Here is a 6,285-nt window from a genome sequence, read left to right on the forward strand (position 1 = left end):
CACCTCAGACCAAGAGGGATGTCTAAAAACTAACCGGATGATTAGATGCTCTTCGACGCTTCTTCTCATGAAGTGTAGAGAAAGCCTTACCCTTCTTCGACACACTCAAGGGAGTTAAAGAATTCAAATGGATGAATGAATGTGAAGCAGCCTTCAACAACATCAAAGAATATCTTTCCGCACCACCTCTATTGACATGGCCAAAGGGGGATGAAACCCTTCAACTTTATCTTGTAACAACTAATCAGACGGTGGGTGCAGTGTTGATTAAAGATGATGTTGGTATTCAAAAGCCTGTATTTTATGTTAGTCATACATTGAAAGGTGTCGAGACAAGATACCCCAACATTGAAAAGTTAGCCTTGGGGTTAATAATAGCAGCGAGAAAGCTTAGACATTATTTCCAAGGAAGAACTATTGAGGTAATTACCGACCAACCATTGAAGAAAGTTTTACTTAAACCTGAAGTATCGGGAAGATTGTTGGCATGGGCTTAAGAGCTGGGCAAGCATGACATTGATTACAAACCTCAGACTGCAATTAAATCTCAAGCGCTTACCAATTTTATAGTTGAATGTTCTTTCAAAATACCAATGGAGGATGTCATTGATGATCATATTGATAAAACCCCGAAGCTTTGGATATTCTTCGTCGATGGGTCAGTTGCACAAGAAAATTATGGAGGCGGAATGATCTTAACTAACCCGAGTGGGTTTAAGGATCGTCAAGCAGTACGTTTTACGTTTAAAGTTACAAATAATGAAGCTGGATACGAAGCGATGATATGTGGGATAAAATTAGCTCGTAGCCTATAAGTAACTCATTTACAAGCTTATAGTGATTCACAACTTGTTGTTAAACACTTCTCAGGCGAGTATGATCAAAAGGAAAAAAGGTTGAAAGCTTATGCAATGGAAGTGAGAATTTTGGTGACAGAATTCGATGTTTTTGAAATTATGGGGATAATAAGAGTAAACAATGGATGTGCAGATGCTCTTTCGAGGTTGGCTACCACTGATAAAGGTTCTCTTGATGGAGTTATATACATGATGAAATTACATCAACCATCAGTTGAAAGAAGACAAGTAAATTTGATTGGCCAGGTGAGAAACTGGATGACGCCAATCCGCAGCTATTTGGAGAATAATATATTGCCACCCGATCGAAATAAAGCTAGAAAAATTAAATATAGAGCATCTAGTTATAAAATGGTTGGAAGTTTGCTCTATCGAAGATCCATGACATAACCACTCTTGCGATGTGTTACTCCCGAAGAAGCAATGTTGACCTTGGAAGAAGTTCATGAAGGAGTATATGCTGACCACTTAGCAGTAAGAGCTTTGGCCTTTAAAATTCTAAGGAATGGATATTTTTGGCCTATTCTTCGACAAGATGCACTAGATTATGTTCAGAAGTGTCACCAATGCCAAATTCATGCAAACATTACTCACCAACCTCCATCAGAGCTTACTCCGTTTCTCTACACGATTCCTTTTGCGATGTGGGGAATTGATATTGTTGGAAAGTTTCCAAAAGATTGGGGTCACGCAGTTTACTGCATAGTAGCAGTTGATTATATGACGAAGTGGGTTGAAGCAAAAGCACTTTCTCAAATCACAGAAGTTGCTGAACTTATGGAGATGTATCACATTGAACATCACACTAGTGATGTTGCTTATCCTCAAGGTAATGGTCAGGTGGAAAATGCAAACAAATCCATCATCAAAGGTATTGAGAAAATATTGGAAGATGCCAAAGGTTTATGGGTTGATGAATTACCACATGTGCTATGGGCATATTATACAAATACAAGAAGAGCAAAAAATAACACATCCTTCAGATTAGCATATGGAACTGATTCCTTGGTTCCCGTCGAGGTTGGGTTACCATCCTATCGTAACCAAATTTTTGACTAAAAAATGAAAAGGGTCTAAGGGCAAACGTGGATCTTTCCAAAGAGTTGAGAGACGTAGCTACACTACACACTATTTCTCATCAGCAGAAGGTTGCTCAACACTTCGACTCTAGAGTTAAAAAGAGATTATTTTGGGTAGGCGACTATGTGCTTAGGAAAATAGCTTCGTCAAAACCAGACCAACTTGGCAAGATGATGCCCAATTGGGAAGGACCATCCAAGATTTCAAGTATGCCTCGACTGGGGACTTGCAAACTCGAGACTATGGATGGTACGCTGATCAAGAATACTTGGAATATTTCCAAGCTAAAGAAATATTACCAGTGGCTCATCATACCATCGTCATGATCAGATAAGCTTAAATAAAGTGATGTTGATGATCCATTATTCTATTTCTCGTAGTAGGATATTTATTTAATATGTATTAGGAGTTTTATCTATTTTGTCAAACAAAAATAAGTTATGAGCAATATATTTATCAATAAAAGTTTTATTCATTTTATTGATATGTGTATGTCAATTTTATCAAATTAGTAAAACTTAGTTGCATATGCTACTAGAAAAATGCCCTTAGACATCGGTTATAAACCGATGTCTTTTTTTTTTGAAACTGATGTCTTCGCATATTTAGAGAAAGGTAGGGGTCTTTAACATCGATTTTTAACCGATGTTAAAGATGTACATTTGCTACATAGAATCGATATTAAATATGGCATATCACATCGATTTTAATTAGGTTAGCGATGTTAAATATGACATATCACATCGGTTTCACTTAGGTTAAAGATGTGAAAGTTCCTATTTCCATAATTTTTCCTGTCAAAATTCTTGTATTTTGCTTATTTTTGACATCAGTTGGTTAATAATTAAATGATGTTATATCTATGCAAGATACATCGTACTCTTTAATTAAAATAAAAGCTATATCAATAAAAAACAATTTTAAACGAGAACAAATATATACCAAAAAACTTATATATCAACATTCAACCAACATATTTCTATATCTACATCAACATCAAAAACTATCTACTTACAATCACATTCCTAACTTATCTAGCTCACTAAAGCTGCATTTCCCAAGCAATTCTCCCTGGATGGATATGCTGCTGAACCATAAATAGTATCAGTTGAAGCAAAGTTGGTAGCATCACGTACAACTCCCTCTTTAGCTTGTCTATATAATCAACAAAGTACAGACAGGAAGTGAGTGCTGATAGGAGACAAGTATAAGAAAATATTACAAATTATTTACTTCACAAATGTCAAACGTATATTTAGAAGCTAAGTATGGTATTAGCTATTATGTACAGTATGGTTAATCTTCTCAAATACTGTCATTATCAATTAACACTTTCATTTTGCATATGAGCTCTTCACGAGCAGAACTGTAATAAGTAAAAACTCATGAATAGTACAGAGGAGTCACTCGTGGGCAAGTGAGCAAGAAAGGTATTATAATTATGTTTTTTTTTAACAAGCCAGGCCCGAACGTGATTGAGGCACAAATTCGGTTAGGTTCGGTTTAATTACGACTCTTACTCTGATCCTCAGGTTTGTCAACCAGTACATCTCAGAGAGACCACTTGTTTACGAAAATGGCTCACACACCACAAAACTGACACTTAATCACTAGTCCGAAAATGTTATGCAAACCGCGAGCAAGATGTAACTAAAAGTTGAGCTCGACTCCTATACACTAAAAAGCCATTGTCCTGCAGGACAAGTAGCCACATGTTTCCAGAAACTTAGAAATGCTGGAGGAAGTGGTTAACAAAGACAGAAGGCTGTGACTTAGACATTAAGTGAGTAGACTAGCAATTACTTTTTCAATAACAACATATGAACACAAGTAGAATATAAGGTAGTTTTCATACATCCTGTATAAGAGCCATCATATATTACAATACTACCCCTGTATCAATCTCATTTTGTAAATCCTCCTCTCATTTAAGAGACAACATTTGCAATATAATGATGCTTCTCAAGATAATTGTACATTACAAAATATTATTAAGCATGTGACCTTTATTAAATCAAGTTAAATTAGCAAATGATATTAAATGAAGGTGACTGACTACAAACGAACGGTGAAAAGTAGTCCACGCTTGTACACTATTCTACCCATATACTTACTTCTTTAGGTCGAGGTAGAACTGAATCAATCTCCTTGGTAGCAATACCAGTTAGATACTTGTGAACTACTTCAAAGTCTTTATGTACAGTGATAATATTTGACACCTTTGTGGATTCGTCCGCAAGAGTTCTCTCATTAACCAATGCACAAGTAACATGAATTCTTGATGGAGCAATCCTATATAATATAAAAAAACATAGATATATGCATCTGTTAAAGAACGTCACTGACAGTCCTTGTCTTCACAACTTGAATATATATATATATATATTCTCAATTTATAATTTTAGTTAAGCAGGTCAAATTTATGGGAAATATATAGGAGTGTTAAGTACAATGAACTCACCAAACCAGGAGATTCATCGAGTTCTTTATTAACCTCAACCACCTTTCCATAAACAGAGATAATCAACCAATTGACTAATCTAAGATTTTTTCTTGTACAAAAATTCTGCAATATCGGTATCATAATACCCCATGACCTGCATTTAGCCAAGAAAATATGTAGGTATATTTAGTAAAAAGAAGAATTCCAGTAAATTTCAAGCACTAAACTACAGTGATATTACAACAATAATACATATCAATGTCATCGGGAACATCACCTCTTGACAAGCCCGCTCAATCATTTTGCATTCTGAATTTCACTGTCCTTCAGAGTCATATTAAACAAGCTGAAACAAGAAACTTTTAGATAAGACTTCGAGTACAGTTACCTAAGTTTACATAATTGAGCACAATAAATGCAGAAAAGATTTGTGACATTTATCTCTACAAGATACAGAAAATCTCTCGTGTAGTTATACCATTACAACTTTCATTTACAATGGTTTCTACTTGGTTCTCAAATAACAAATATTCTCGCGTTACAGTCATTCACATTTAATAATATCTAACCAATAATCACAAGAACCTTTACACATTAGAAGCCAAAGACAACATTCTTACCTCCAATCTATCTCCTTCTTCAACAATATCAATTTTGAGAATCCAATCAGCTTCTTGCTTCTTCAAGTTACAAACATTTTCCGATATCTCTATAATTTCATACTCGGAGATATGATCAAACATTCAAACCCCAAAGATTAGCAATACTCAAAAAATCAATAACATATCAAACCCAATAAACCATCAAACAAACCATCAAAATGCACAAAACCCAATAAACATATCAAACACATACTAACATATAAACTCAAATATGGTCAAATTGGCTTCAAACACACTAAACAATCCTCTAAAACACATGAAAACAGCTGACCCGGTTGCTAAAATCGACAATTTTATAAATTGCAGGTAAAAAGAAGGACGACCTTTTTAGGAGAGATCTGTTATTGTTTAGTCTGAACTTGATCTTGTGACCATTAATGAAGAAAAGAATGGTCAGTGGATTCTTTTTTTTTTTTTTAAAAAGCTACTTGTATACATACCCAACTCTATTAAAATAACAAAGCTACTTGTATACATACCTAATCAAGCAAACCCATCTTCTTTCAACACTAACAAAGCTCCAGAGACCTGTAAACAAAACTCTATTAAAATCAAAACATAAAATTTGAAAATAAATTGGAAATAAACTTACTTTTCTCACATAAATCGAGTAGACCCAACTTCTTTCAAGATTATTTAGCACCAATCGAGCTCGATTTAGAAATTAATCGAGTTTAATTAAAGGTTTGTACAAATAGGGGTATAATTAGGTTTAGAGAGAGTGATTGAGAAGAGACAGTGAGAGATGAGAGAGAAGAGATGAGGAAATGAGAGAGAGAGAGAGAGAAAGAGAGAGAGAGAGAGAGAGAAGAGAAAATGAGAGGGAGGGGGGAAACGGTTTTGGTTAAGGGGGGAAAACTAAGAATAAAATTTTTGGTTAAGGGGGGAATTTTTTGATATATTAACGGGGGGAAAAATAAACGGCCCTTTTTTATTTTTTTTAAAAAACGATTATAGACATCGGTTGGTTAAGATACTGAAGTATTAGAACACCTTTAACATCGGTTTTGAAGCGACCGATGTTAAAATAGATTTTAACATCGGTGACATTTCTAACCGATGTTAAAGGGGTGATATCGTAGGCACTATTTCTAGTAGTGATAACATCCTTAAAAGATGAGAAGCAACTAGAGGTTACGATTCCAGCCCAAACAAGTGTTTAACAAAGGTCACTTGGGGCCAAAAAATTATTCCAATCCTGGACTAGTGACTCTTCGTCAAACACTTGGGGGAAAATCAAATA

The 6,285-nt window shown here is 34.9% G+C and overlaps 1 long non-coding RNA gene across 4 annotated transcripts; it reads right to left on the reverse strand.

Moving 5' to 3' along the window:
- Window positions 1-2,841: 2,841 nt before the first annotated feature.
- Window positions 2,842-5,843, reverse strand: LOC141721368 (uncharacterized). Of its 4 annotated transcripts, none has more exons than XR_012574727.1 (7): window positions 5,635-5,843; window positions 5,522-5,570; window positions 5,001-5,089; window positions 4,658-4,726; window positions 4,399-4,534; window positions 4,052-4,229; window positions 2,842-3,092 (listed from the first exon to the last, which is right to left on the reverse strand). It is a non-coding gene; the product is annotated as an uncharacterized LOC141721368 (long non-coding RNA). The 4 variants fall into 4 exon arrangements; XR_012574724.1 differs by having other exon boundaries at window positions 5,644-5,842; XR_012574722.1 differs by having other exon boundaries at window positions 5,522-5,839.
- Window positions 5,844-6,285: the final 442 nt, after the last annotated feature.

Source organism: Apium graveolens, chromosome 1 (genome assembly GCF_009905375.1).
Source record: "Apium graveolens cultivar Ventura chromosome 1, ASM990537v1, whole genome shotgun sequence".
NCBI lineage: Eukaryota > Viridiplantae > Streptophyta > Magnoliopsida > Apiales > Apiaceae > Apium > Apium graveolens.